We start from the raw sequence: 15,125 nt of genomic DNA, 5'->3' as shown, positions 1-15,125 counted from the left end.
TCACTTGACGATATATAATATTTATATTGAAGAAAGCTCTAATATCTGTATAATATCTATCATAATGTATGTATGTATGTATGTATGTATGTATGTATGTATGTATGTATGTATGTATGTATGTATGTATGTATGTATGTATCTATCTATCTATCTATCTATCTATCTATCTATCTATCTATCTATCTATCTATCTATCTATCTATGTAAGGTGAATGGTGACTTCTCTGAGTACAGAGTAGCGCTTAACATTTGCAAAGTTCAAATAATTTCACTGCGTGATAAGTCTAAACTAAATCCTCTTACGACCCTTGAGATTTACAACTCAGTTATATCTACGTTGTCATAATGATCTCCGAAATGCCTGGAAACTAATAGTCATAAAGAGATCAGATCCAATTTATCACTCAAATCCACAAAGTCCACTCTCTATATGCTCGTACATAAATCAGGGTGATGGATGTCTTCAATGAGGACAAAATGTGCTCTATGCAAAAGCTCAGAGCGAAACATAATATTTTCACTTGGGAAGCCGGTAAATGATACCCCGGACATTTCGCGGCCTTCCATATTGTCTATCAAAGCGATCGATCACTTAAAACAGCTATAGTGTGCATTTTCGGAGAGAAATGGAATAATTTTACCCAAATTGAACGGTCGTTTAGTGATACACTTGTCTGTGTACGATATTGATATTACGTTCGGAGACTGTCCCTATATCTAACAGTGTTGCTATCCAAAAGCGATCGGTTTCTCCGTTTCTCGTCGGGCGATGCGCCGGTCGTGGCCGATATGAATGCGTGAATTTGTATCACCGAAACTTTTGAGCAGCTGTTTCGTCAAGATAAACGCTTCTTGATTGCAATATCAGAGAAGAGAGTAGCTGGTGTTCGTCAGCCACCCAGCAGCACTGGTCACCTTGACAAGAACAGGACGCATTCATGAAAATAATGATGAGCAAAGATTCAGGACGTAAAGCTATATGCTCTAATTCCAGTATAATAAGACCTCTACAGAAATCAACGATCATGAAGTACACCTGCAACAAGATAATGTCAATAGAAACCAAAAAATTCAAAAAGCAGCACTTTCCACATTGGCAGGAAAGGCGTGTTTTGCAGAGCACCATGAGCCAAGTGACACAGGGACTCAAGACATGGAGCAGTTTAGATTAATAGTTTACGAGAGTGCAGGTGTACAAAAATGATCTACGTCTATCCTTCAGAGGTCTGTATTGGTGATTAAGAGTCTACACTGCAGTAAGACTGTTTATTAACCTAGGTAAGACGATGCCAGAGAGGAAGCTCCCATGACAATCACTGTACTACTTCACAATGAACACACTGATAACTGATTTTCGCCCAGCTTCAAGCCTGTATAGAATTTTCCAGTGCAAATATTTAAAGGGAGGCAGTCGTAAGTACTGCGCGTATGCGACTTTCTTGTTTACAAACAATGTATTCCATGTATGATAACTTAATGCATCGAGTCAACATAGCTGCAACATTTACATTTTACGATATTCATTGTTAACAAACATATTTCAACTTTCATTAATCTCCGACGTACCTTATCGGTCGTGGGGGTGATGCAGTTGGCAACGAGCCATACTTTTTCAGGAGGAAGGGGGATTTCTTGGCATGTACCATCAAATTAGTTTTCTTTTTCAGTCATGCTTTCAATACCGAGTGTATTTCCCTCATTGAGCAAGATTCTGGCGGTATATCACGCAGTAGAGCATTCTATACGGCTTTGCCAGCCCCAGCCCCGATGGCTCTGTGGATTATGCGTACACATCACGTCAAATGTTGTCATCTGCCTCCAACGTGAAAGAAATAACGTCATATACCAGCGTTGCGGTCAGTGTGACGTTGACTCCATCTAGATATACTGCGAAACGTTTGGGCAAATGGGCCGTCTTTGAATTAGGCCATTTCCAGGAGATTTAGTAAACGATAAGATTACCGAAACATGTTTTCAGTTTGTAATGGCCATCACGGATTAATCACTAAACGACGGTAATAAGGCAAAGCAATATGGAAGGATAATCCCAGGCACTGGCTGTATCTATTGCCTCTGATTGGGGTATTACATCTTACGTGCTTGCAAGCGATTCCAAATACAGTAAGGAATGTTTCACAAATAAGTTGGTGTATTTATCGTAGAATTCCATCTAGTTAAGCCAGATACTAGCTGCAGAACAAGGGAAGTAATGTCGACATATGAATCTCTCTCTCTCTCTCTCTCTCTCTCTCTCTCTCTCTCTCTCTCTCTCTCTCTCTCTCTCTCTCTCTCTCTCTCTGCGCGACGCGAGCCATGGGTATGATGAAATGAAGGTGAGCTAACGAAAGACTTTGCTAACCAAAGACTATGCAACAGAACAAAAACAGCCTTTTTGGAACTTTATTTTATTCAATAAGTCTAATACATTACCGTGAATCTTGCAGCATGTATATAAAGCTGTTCAACAAGTCAGAGCTGCGAAACGCTGAATGCGGATAGAAAGCCAGTAATAGTAAGATAAATTTCGGTGTAGCTGAAATACATATGCCAATGACTATAGGAGAGCTTTTAGATATTGTGAAGGGATGGACCGGGGGACGTGGAAATCGGGGATGATCCATCATGTGATATGCGCCCCAATCTAATTCCTCTTCATAAAACGTGACTCCCCTTTTTTCATTTTATAAAACATGCACCTCCCCGTGCTCCTAATTTACAAGTTTGAATACGTGTATGACCTTGATCGATAAGATGCTAGATATTCAGACTACAGGCAGACTGTTTATTCGCTGTGTGCTTTGTGTGTGTGTGCGAAACATTTGGAATTCACACAATTGAAATTGACATTGATTAATACTGATGCCGCATTTTCAAAGTCGACTACCCTACCTGCTCATCATAAAATAAGCAAATGTACAAGGCTAAATTGGCAAATGTGACCCTCTCCTGAGAGCAGATCTGTAAAAAAGGATCCCGTCCCGGGCATCCGGCCCGCCTCTTCCATACGGTTGGTACCTATAATAGGCTCTCTACGGCACTCATTCGTCGTCATAAGTTTGTGGTTACATTGCGTAGAGGTAAGTTTATTTCATGACATAGAAAAAAACAAAGAAACAAAACAAAACAAAACAAAACAAAACAAAACAAAACAAAACAAAACAAAACAAAACAAACAAAAAAGAGACTTAGCGACTTTGTCCATTCAATGGGACAATAGCCATAAAGTTCAGTACCTGTTTTGAAAATCTTGGGGGTTTTTTGCGATCGATTAAAATGACACTTCCTTTCCTTTGCACACCTACATTTCAAACATGTTTAAGCACGCAATATTCACCTTATCAACACACTCGTTGTGAGTATATGATGATTAATGTTGCGGCGGGAAAGGGTACTAAGGTCGGGCGCAAATTAATTTTACCCGTCGATGATGCATTATGCAATTATACAATACGCGGGCAATTTGTCATACTTTGGCAAGTATAATATTATGTCCCAACGACCACAAAAACTCAAAAATGTCGTGCGTTACTGATGTAGCTGTCGGTGTCATGAAAGAGGTCAGATAAATTTTGAACGCGCACAATTCACGTCGGCTGTTGCTGCTCGTCTTTCGGCTCCGCGCGCCAGCTGGGACTAACTTCCAGTAAGCGGTATAGCGCAATGTCAATAATCCAATCCACACTTTTGCACTCTGGCAGGAAATGGTTTGCGCTGCACTTGCTATTGAAGGGGTGAATAATTATCAGCATCAACTTTCTATCGTGTTTAATTTCCATTTATGCCCACTGAACAGAGGTAATAGCGTATAATAAATACGACTGGCAAAGCGTCACTGACTGTTCGTAACCTTGGCTATCGGTACACCATTTAGGCTCGTCCCAGGTTGAACTGGCACCCTTTAACCTCATCTCTATACATCCATTGCCGCATGCCACATACATACGAGCTAATTAACGTCACATTGCCATGGATATTACCATGGTAATTGGCAACTGACGAGCGAAGACTCCGTTTGGTGATAAGCATCAAAGATAAAGAATATATATATATATATATATATATATATATATATATATATATATATATATATATATATATATATGTACAGTATATATAATAATAATATATAAGCTTATGCGTGATGTGTGTGTATATATAGCGAAAGAGCTGAAGATTATACATGATATAATGAATCTATATCTACATTACATACATACATACATGCATACATACATTCATAAGTACGTACGTACGTACGTACCTTAAAACGGCCAACCGACTTTTTTTCTCATATTAACAAGAGGACAGGACGACCTTGTAAGTGTAAGTGAAAGTCATCATGTATCAGAGACCTTTATTACGCGGATAATGTTGTGGGAGAATCGGAGAATGGTTTTGATTTTCTGTTACGGACCGTCACAGAGGGACACACGGAGGATGAGGATGACATTTACAACGGCCTTGATCGTACACACTCAAAACATGATGTAGTACAGTTAGTCTTATAATCAAAAACTCACCGTTCTATCTTTACAAATCTTGACGGCATTTCCAACAACAATAGGCAGTCATCCATCCGAAAACCCGCCAACTCAGCTTAAAATAGGAAATACACTTTAAATTCGTCTAGAGGTTGTGGAGTACTCGGCGTTACACATACTAGAGTCCTCCGCTTCTCATTTCCAGTAAGCGACGATTACTGCCACTTCAGACTTCACCTTCCGCTGATAGTATACTCCGTACAACCATCGAATTTGGCCGTTTGTTATTGACAAGGTTGGTGTGGCTGTCCTCACGGCTTGTGTAGAGTGTACCCGTCTGTCACAGCATGTACTGCACACGTGATGGCGGGAACTCAGGTGACTGATCATGAAGACGTAGCGACCATGGAAACGGCCTTATCTCAGTCATTTCACAGGCTTACAAACGTACAGAATAATGACGGGTGCGGGAAAGCCGCTGTTGCGCCAGATGCGCTGACAAACCAATTTAACAGCAACGTCGGGAGGTGGAATTCCGTCGAGGTCGTACACCGAACGGCGACTCAGTGTCTGCTGTGCTGATTTGTGACGTGGAGCGCCGAAGAACCGAGTCGAGTACGCAATTTCCTTCGAGGACGATAACAGAATAACAGTGACGTACATAGGTCTGCTTCTCTTGTCACGCAAAAATAAACGCTTGACGAACTATACAAATGAAATCAGACCGACTTCATTTCCCTTTTATATTTTCTTCAACGGTGATCATACAGCAAAACTCGTTTTGGTGTTCGTGGGATATAAGTTACATCTGGCAAAATCGTGCTCTCTCTCTCTCTCTCTCTCTCTCTCTCTCTCTCTCTCTCTCTCTCTCTCTCTCTCTCTCTCTCTCTGCCAACCGTTAAAACCGAATGAGCAGCGATCCAACACTACTACATTTTATTTTATTCCACCGTGAATAAACAGCTTCTCGGAATCTTTGCCGAGTCGGCACGGTGCATCTATTTTAACATACGCGCTTTCCGAAGACCTTAAACTGTTTGCCCCCTTTTATTGCACCGTCCTGAAAAAAATTAATTTTATTTTCGCATATTAAAATCGGTCGACCGTCGAATAAGCTGCTCTCTGTCGTCAACGCAACCGTCGCGTCGCATCGTTGGTGGCGCTCCATGCGATATGAATAATATATTACGGTTAACGTTATCTGTTGTTCAGGCTCCAGTAAAAAAAATCAAGATTTATCACATCTGCATGAGCTTAATCAATTTTTTAGTTTATCTATGGCAAAATTATTAATTAATATTCGAGGAAATTACACGACAAAATTTGTAGGCCTAAATGAACCGCTTTCTAAGCATATGAATTAGAAATATATAAATGTATATTGGCCTATATGGATCAAAACTTGACCAAAAGATCTTTCGTTGTCCCGTTAATGATGTTGTTTATCCTTCAAATTGCGATAACCATTAAAGGAAAGGAAAAGGTGACAGCTCAGGACGACCACAATGATGTTTATGATGACGTGATAAGTCGATGATGGTGATGCCCTGGGTGGTGATGTTGATGATGATGATGATGGTGGTGGTGGTGGTGGTGGTGATGATGATGATGGTGGTGGTGGTGGTGATGATGATGATGATGATGATGATGATGATGATGATGATGATGATGATGATGATGATGATGGTAGTGGTGGTGGTGGTGATGATGATGATGATGATGATGATGATGATGATGATGATGATGATGATGATGATGATGATGATGATGATGATGATGATGATGATGATGATGATGATGATGATGATGATGATGGTAGTGGTGGTGGTGGTGGTGATGGTGATGGTGGTGGTGGTGGTGGTGACGATGATGATGAGTTGATGATGATGATGATGATGATGATGATGATGATGATGATGATGATGATGGTGGTGGTGGTGATGGTGGTGGTGGTGGTGGTGGTGGTGGTGACGATGATGATAAAACAGGGAAAGCACAAAGTAAAGAATAAGACTAGGCAGAAGGTAATTTATTGCGCTTAGTGGATTCAAATTCACTAAGTTCATTTTGTTTTTCTTTGTTCCATTTTCGTTTTTTCATAATAGTTATTTAGTCGCCTATTTTATTTTTTTTTTGCTTCTCATAATATTTAGTCAATCGATTTTTTTTCGTCAAACGAACATAACTACGACTGATCGTCCGATCCGGTTATTGCATAGTCTAGGATTCCTTAAAAACGTGTGATGTTTAACCGGCATCCTGCAACCCTTTCATGTTGTATCAGATAACGTCGGCAACAGCTGCAGCTTCGCCAGGCGTTTGGGAACTGAGAATGCCATGTGACGTCATTTGTAAGATGGGAGATCGATAACCCAAGCAGTAATGCTCCGCGTTTATTTGAGAATATCTACGACGCAACGGTCAAGCGCACAGTAAACCAACTAGAACTGCCAAATTCACCGCGATTTTGCTTACCGAGGCCAACAATGCCATGTTGCCTCTAGGAATTGTGGAAGGATGCCCTACTGAATGCTGACTGAGTCACGTTCAAGTTTGTGAGGCACAAAATCACACCCATCTGTGACATTCCGAATAGAAGAATACTTTGTTATTTAAAAACATATCACTACAACCTTGGATACTGAATTTCAAAACAAAAAGTGTCATATAAAATATGTTTTTGACGAGCAACCATGGGGTGTTCGAAAATGCCTGCGATCTGCAATCTGCCGCATATGGTTGGGTTGGTTTTTTTCTTGTAAGAAAACCGTTCAGAAATACATCGCATGATTTTTGTCCAATTTCCCTTGCCATATTACTTGCATGGGAAGTACACGACATTGATTGTAAATCAATTTCTATCCTTTCCGTGGTACCCCCACCGGGCAAGTTCACACTTCGTGCGTCACAGCAATGAAGTGATCTCCCCAGGCGCCCTCAGCGACAAATACAATCGATACTAATTTTCAGACGCGCCATGCATGCGCAGTTTGACCAGTCGGTCTATCACAACTCTCTGAATTGCACACTTCATTCGAGCGCAGGTGCAACTATAATTGGTATTCGCCTGACAAGCAACAAGCCTGGAATGTTTTTAAATGACTGTTCGCGATCTACTTATAAATAATTGGGAGACTTCATCTCCTGCCGCGATATTGGTGAAGTTGTAATTCCCCCACAGCGTATTTCAAAGGTTTTTGCTCAAACTTTAGACAATGAAACTTTCAATAAACCATTTCCTTTCCAAATAAAGAATAAAAGTTGAGGGTTGCCGGGTAAAGTATGGTACTAGAGAAACAAATTACCTAACATTTACTGATATTATTTTGAAATTCAAAATGGTCACCATCCCTGTATCAACTCTAGAGAGGAAAATAAAATATTCTATTTACAAAAACTAAGACGGTGGGTTTGTTTCTTTCGCCAAGAGCTTCAAAATGAGCCCCAAAAAGAGGTAGATCAGAAAAGAATTGTAAAAGTTTGAGTGTCCGAATATCTATTCCCGGGGTGCACGCTACGTTAAGTCTTTCACCACCGTGGTTTGAACCAATCTCATTGCTATTTACGTTAAAGTTGGACCTCTAGAAAGGGAAATGGAGGTGAAAAGGTTAATATGAACAGATTAAGCGATGATATCAGAATTTTTCAAACTACTAGATGCATGTCGGTGGAAAGTTAATATGCGTGCGCGAGAAACTGATGGTACAGATTTCTGATCTCTTTAACTTATTTGTTGATCCCTCCGCCTTGTGTTCCGTACTGTAGTTCTGTGTCTACGCAAAAATTCTCCTTTGTGGAATATTATACAAGTGTCATGCATTGAAACACGATGGCGGTTCATCAGTAAAGTATTGAAACTTTCCGTAGAGTTGATCTGACCGACAGACATTCCGTTTTGTTGAAAGCAAAGAAGTGCCAGTAGGCTGTCCGTATAGTCTGCAAGTTTATATTTTTCCTGATGAAATTACAGACCAAGACCCAAAATAGGACATACAGTAGGTGTACTTGTTATACTGCCCCCTGACTGTGTTGCCCATATTTAATTAAGATGTTCATTTGAAGGCGGTTTTTATTTCGGGTAAAACGTCATGCGATTAGTTAAATGAAGTGTAGTTTAGAGCATTAAAAAAAGGAATAATAGTAAGTTTTGGTCGCATTTTCATCACATTTTGTTCATAAACAAGTGCATTCTCGGATTCTACTCCCAATAGTATGTTGAAATACATTAAATTACTGTGTTAGAATCGCAAACACAACGCGTTGAGGACGACACGTGGGACTATGTCTATTGCTTGCGAATGAATCCCAATCCAGACTAAATTCACTTGTGAAAAAAAAACGATGTTTGACATTACACACACTCAGTCTGTGTTGAAGTGTTAAACACAAAGCATTTCCTAATATTTTTTATTGAGATAATGTGCTCCTCGAAGACTTGAGCGTTTGCTCAAACTTTTCTCAAGAGATCTTTCAGACATTCTCGTCAAAAATCAAGTACATAAAAAACGGGCACCACCGCGCAAAGTTTGGCACCATGCATGGAAACAAAGTCAATACCTTAAATCTACCGATATTTTAAACTAAAATTGCCGCCATTGGTTTGTTAACTCTACGGAGAAAAAAATCAATTTTAGATTTTCACAAAGATAAGATGGCGAAAAGTTTAGAGCTCCAATAACTTTAAATGAACCCTCACAAGTGATAAATCGGAAAAGAATTGTAAATATTTGAGAGTCAGGATATCTGTCCCGGAGGCGCATTCTACCTCTAACAAAGGAAACTGCTTGTTACAAACAGAATAAAAATACTCTAAAAAACACATCAATGAAATTTTAGAAACACCAGTGTGAAAGGATTACCAAACTGTTCTAAAAACCGTTCTTTAACTTTGAAGCAGGGGTCATTACATTTGTGTCCTTTTTCTGATTCAAGTTTGGTTAGCCTTTTAGCCGCTCGGTTTACTGACGTAGATCGAAAGACGGTAAAATATGCTGAGGATGTCTATTTTAACCATCCCCTTGTGAAAAATGTTGAACTGTGAAAATGTTGCCTTCTCGGGGAGGTAGAGGAAGTACGCGATGTCATGCTCTGATCGTTTGCTAAGCGAAAACAAGTTGCATATTGTCACTTTAACCAACGCCTGCGTGAGCAAATTGCACATCCCGTATCTCATGCCCATATCTTCTCATCGAGTCATCAAATTGTGAAAAAAATGACGAGGCCACTCATAGAAACCTTCAGAATTTGTAATGCGTTCTGATATACCACACTCGTCTATTTTTCATATGCGGCCGATTGTCGTTCAGCGCAAATCTGTGTTATTGTATTGAGAAGTGGCCAGTTTAAAAGGTCACGACTTTTGAGTAGTTGAGCGTATTTCGCCCGACAGAGAAACTAATTTGGGTGCAGTGTGCGGGAAATTCCCACGACGCTGCGAATTAACTAGCAACAAAATACATGTCAAACATAATTGCGTGTTTTAATGAAGACGCAAATACCCTTAATGACTTTCATTTCAATCTCATCATGACAGTATTTTTCATCAATTTGCGATCGCCAAACTATGTTTGCCATTTGGATTACTTTTAAAATATCGGATCCTAATTCGAGCTAACTGGATGAACAGGAGAAACAGTTGCTAAGGTAACCTGATAAAGATTCGTGCTTGAAACACTAGCCAGAGGGAAGTCAAAGCGTTTGAGATGAGGAGCCTCCATGAGACAAGAACAACATTGTGAAAAGAATGCCCTGCGGAGGATATTGAATTATTCTCAGTTTGGCGAAATGTTCTTTCGCATGCAGGATCAAATTCAATTGAACAAATGGCGGTGCATCTTAAATATCTTCACTGAGTGCGCCGACGTGATGAATGTGTATGGCCTCCATGCATGGGCATGCTTCAGGGATCACAAGGTGTAATGGACGATGCAAGCCACTTCACAAAGACGAGACAAGATTATTTAATTGCAGGGACTGTCCTTTAGGAATTTGGGAGACATTCCCCTGACATTATCGTACTGTAGTTTGCACTTCATGAATTGAAGTTTAATTTTTGTTCATACTTTGCTCAAGTTGTCCTTAAAGCATTCTTTTTCATCATCAAAAATATGAAATACGTCTTCGTACCGCGCAAATACAAGAATCTCAAATTTACATTTAAAATTCAAAATGGCCGCCATTCTCTGTTACAGTCCAGTCCACTTGTCGCAGTGTTCATGCTCTTTCTCTATATCAGTGATTATTTTTCTTTCATTGTCTCTAAATTATCTTTTTTAGTAGAAATTATAAGCTTATTATAAGCTCTTATCAAGGCAGCAATTCAAATTCTCATATTATTTTAATTTCAACAGCTCCCTCATTGATCACACAACAAAGAATATGATATTGCAAAATAAATTCCTAAAACAAAACAAAAATACAAACAAAGAAAAGCAAAACGTCAGAACAGTTTTTGCGAATGAATGAATATCAAAAAACATGTTTATCCCGTTAAATTTGCATTAATTTTACTGGACATGTTGTAATGTTAAAATCTCTACATGAAGACTTACGTATATTTTTGATAACATCCAAATTTTAGTAATGGTGCATTGCTTGTGCAAGTACAAGTGCAGTGAAATTAAGATAACGGAAAATAGCCTGTAAAGATGCAATGGAGGAAAAGATTTTCAATATCCACAAGAACAAACGTTCAAAATTTCATTTTCTGTACAAGTTTCAAGATGAGTTCTCACAACCTGTAGACCGCAAAAAGAATTGCAAAATTTCGAAGTATAGAGTCCAAAAATCCCTCAGAAGCATTCTACCGTAAACTTATTTTTCCTTCACTCTTTCGAAATGGAATCACCTATACTTACTATGTGTATACAGGCAGAATATACGCCTGCGTCACACCGGTCTCATCGGCTTCCAGTAATATCACGGTCGCTTCACCAGGATCGACGCTAAAACCATGCAATATTGAATCATCGGTTTGAGAAAGCCTGTCAATTAAATATGCAGTCCAACGACGATAAGATGTGATCTATCAGGCTTAGACCACAGACAAGCCACGGCGCGCATCAGTATAATCAACTTCATATAAACAGATCATGAAGTCAGTGATTGAATTTTAATATGGACTCCCTCGTCCGGTCTCTCGTAAAATTTTATATTCCCTTGAATAAGGAGCTTAGAATACTCACTGCGGGTATGATCGAGAGAATTTATAACCGCCTCGTGGTTACTCATTAGTAAACATTGTGTATTTCATCTCTTCGGGGTTGACTATACAAAGTCACAGCTGTTCATGTCTTCAGTTCGATCTCAGACTTGGTTCTCCATCTGCATCTGCTTTGTAAGCAAACGTTTTATCCCTGACATTTGACAGAGGGATTTTCTTCAAATCTCCGAGTAACCAATGCATCAAATAGGGAGACTTTGCAATCTTAGACGCGGCTCAACTTTTGGGAACATCTGCACTGCAGATAAGACAGCCTATCCATCTAGAGCAAAACTTAATACATTTTTAGATGGTACGTGGTTTATTCCCCATCTAATGCATGCGAATGGTTTAATCTCTATCGAATGGGACGGAAAATTAAAACCAAACAAATCATTGAACTTTCTCAGAATACATGTTTATTTAAAGAAAATGAACAGAGTAATCGTGCGTTCTAATTCATCATCCGTGGACGGCGGGTCTTTCACCCTCTATAAGTCCCTCGCCGCAGTCTCCGTTGCCCTGTATTCTCATTACAACAATAAATCATTAAGGTACGCCCTCTAGGCTTTTAAATTTTTAAAGAGAGTTGTGTGATAAGATTTTCTTTCCACTTCACCCTTCAGGCATAGAAACCACTCAGAGTCGGGGTACAGGTGAGTGACAGGAGGATGTCACCGATTTTTAGGTCTATGAAAATATTGCAGTCGAAGCAAGGTAGATGATTTCAAGAATTTACAGATTGAAACGGAAGGCGTTTTACAAGGAAAGATTTTAATATATTTTGAAGAAGGTAAAAATTTATGGTAAAAATGGGAGCTTTTCGCAACTGCCCTTAAATTTCCTCTCTCCCACCAGGGAAAGTGCTCCCTGGCTCTATTGAAAAAGCTCAATCTAATCTGCCGTTTGTTAAAGGGAAACCATCGTCGGAACTGCGCCTGTGCGACTTTCTTGTATTTCGTGCACGATATCTAGTTGCATCTCATGATCATAGCTGCAAAATGTAAGTTATACGAAGTAGAATATGACAGACATGTTTTAACTTTCATCAATCACCATCTTACCTTGGATAGAGTGTTTACATTGGTCGTGAGGTTCCCATACGAACTTTGAGCGCAGTTCCAACGACTGTATCCCTTGAAGTGCAGAAACTCTTTAACCAGCTCTTCCAGTAATATGATTTTACCCCTCGGGCAAACGTCCGAAAACAAATTAATTCTTCTAACTGTTTTCATAGTCTACTGAGCAAGAGAATACAATTTCTCTGTAAAGTGACAATGAAAGGTTGTCCGTTTCCCATTTATTGATAGGTGAAAAAGAATACACAGATCATGTTTTCCCCAGGAGGTGAAGCCCCGGGGTGCAGCAGCCTTCACTCAAAATGCCCAGTATTTGTGACAAGGCCATAGCATCATGAGTAAAAACTATGGTCCAATGACACCTATATCATTTCATGTTATAGTATGTGCATCGAAGTTGAAGACTGGAACTTTAAAATTTGCCCAAACTTTCAAACTTTCTCGTAAACAAATCACGAACGATAATCAGGGGTCGTCGTAAATATTTTGGTATTAGAGCAAAAAATTACGATAACTTTTACCGATTTTTGAAATTCAAAATGGCCATCGTCTCTGTGTAGCTCCATGGGGAAAATTAGAGTTTTGATTTTCACAAAACTAAGACTGAGAAAACTTTACTCCAAATTTTCAAAATGAAGGCCCCCGCAGACCTGAAAAGAGATTTGTGAAATATCTGAGACGCCGAGTATCTGTCCCGGAGACGCATTCTAATTATCTATGAAAATATTCAGCTTTGTCAAAAGTACATCAACTTGTCTTTCCTTTGTTTCGCCAAATGCGAATATCATTGACCAGAAAGTGATGGGCGTAACTTTTGCATAAAATATTACAAATAATGACAATGGAAAAAGCCAAGACCTAGAAACCTAGACCTGACTTCTTGAAATCAACAATTCACTCCAAAACCAGACAACATCAAAGTTTCCTGGCTATTCAGCAATTTTGTATGGCAGCCATTTTCATGATGGTCTGAGTCTAAATTCTCTGATTATTGCATGACGTTTCCTAAATTTAAATTTTTGGAGTATTCAAAGTTACATTATCTTTGTAATCCGAATTCTACATAGCAGCAGATAGCAAGGCTTTGGTTTTCATCAGCTCCGTATTATCTAGAGGGCGGCCTTGGAAGATTTTGGGAAAAAATAGATTGTGAGAGGTTGCCTTTGAAAAAAAAGCGGCAAATAGATTGCCTTTAAAAAATCCGGCCAAGGATGGCAGAAAAGATTAAAAGTAAAAATTGTATGGAGTTACTTTAATCTTTACTTTTTATTTTCGGCGTTCCTCCTGGCACCCCATTGACAACATCTTTAGTTCAGCATGGTATGCACACACTAAAAAAACGATTCCTCTGCGAGAAGTGAAAAAAAAATAGATGCTAGAATTCACACAATCAAAAACAATAATTCTTGGTGTAGCAGGGAGAAAAAAAAATAATGTTCCAGAGTTTATCTTCAAGGCCTCCAAATGGTCCATCCCTTAGTCTGGTTTCCTGCCCCATCCCAAACCCATTGTTATCAAATGGTCCATCCCTTAGTCTGGTTTCCTGCCCCATCCCAAACCCATTGTTATCAAATGGTCCATCCCTTCGTCTGGTTTCCTGCCCCATCCCATTGTTATCAAATGGTCCATCCCTCTGTCTGGTTTCCTGCCCCGTCCCAAACCCATTGTTATCAATGGTCAATCCCTCTGTCTGGTTTCCTGCCCCGTCCCAAACCCATTGTTATCAAATGGTCCATCCCTCTGTCTGGTTTCCTGCCCCGTCCCAAACCCATTGTTATCAAATGGTCCATCCCTCTGTCTGGTTTCCTGCCCCGTCCCAAACCCATTGTCTATCAAATGGTCCATCCCTCTGTCTGGTTTCCTGCCCCGTCCCAAAACCATTGTTATCAAATGGTCCATCCCTCTGTCTGGTTTCCTGCCCTATTCCAAATCCATTGTCATCAAATGGTCCATCCCTCTGTCTGGTTTCCTGCCCCATCAAAAACCCATTGTTATCAAATGGTCCATCCCTTCGTCTGGTTTCCTGCCCCATCCCAAACCCATTGTTATCAAATGGTCCATCCCTTCGTCTGGTTTCCTGCCCCATCCCAAACCCATTGTTATCAAATGGTCCATCCCTTCGTCTGGTTTCCTGCCCCATCCCAAACCCATTGTTATCAAATGGTCCATCCCTTCGTCTGGTTTCCTGCCCCATCCCAAACCCATTGTTATCAAATGGTCCATCCCTTCGTCTGGTTTCCTGCCCCATCCCAAACCCATTGTTATCAAATGGTCCATCCCTTCGTCTGGTTTCCTGCCCCATCCCAAACCCATTGTTATCAAATGGTCCATCCCTCCGTCTGGTTTCCTGCCCCGTCCCAA

At 39.9% G+C, this 15,125-nt stretch overlaps 1 protein-coding gene across 1 annotated transcript in view; it reads right to left on the bottom strand.

Annotated features, from left to right (window-relative positions):
* LOC139151611 (beta-1,3-galactosyl-O-glycosyl-glycoprotein beta-1,6-N-acetylglucosaminyltransferase-like) overlaps positions 1 to 5,081 on the bottom strand; it is a 60,342-nt gene extending 55,261 nt beyond the window's left edge. The window contains exon 1 of the mRNA XM_070724525.1: positions 4,524 to 5,081. The gene's annotated coding sequence lies outside the window, so the exon portion shown is untranslated. The remainder of the gene's footprint in view (positions 1 to 4,523) is intronic.
* Between the last annotated feature and the right edge of the window lie 10,044 nt (positions 5,082 to 15,125).

Source organism: Ptychodera flava, chromosome 15 (assembly GCF_041260155.1).
Source record: "Ptychodera flava strain L36383 chromosome 15, AS_Pfla_20210202, whole genome shotgun sequence".
NCBI classification, from domain to species: domain Eukaryota; kingdom Metazoa; phylum Hemichordata; class Enteropneusta; family Ptychoderidae; genus Ptychodera; species Ptychodera flava.
Note: the sequence above shows the minus strand (reverse complement) of the source record. Positions and strands in the feature narration are given on the sequence as shown.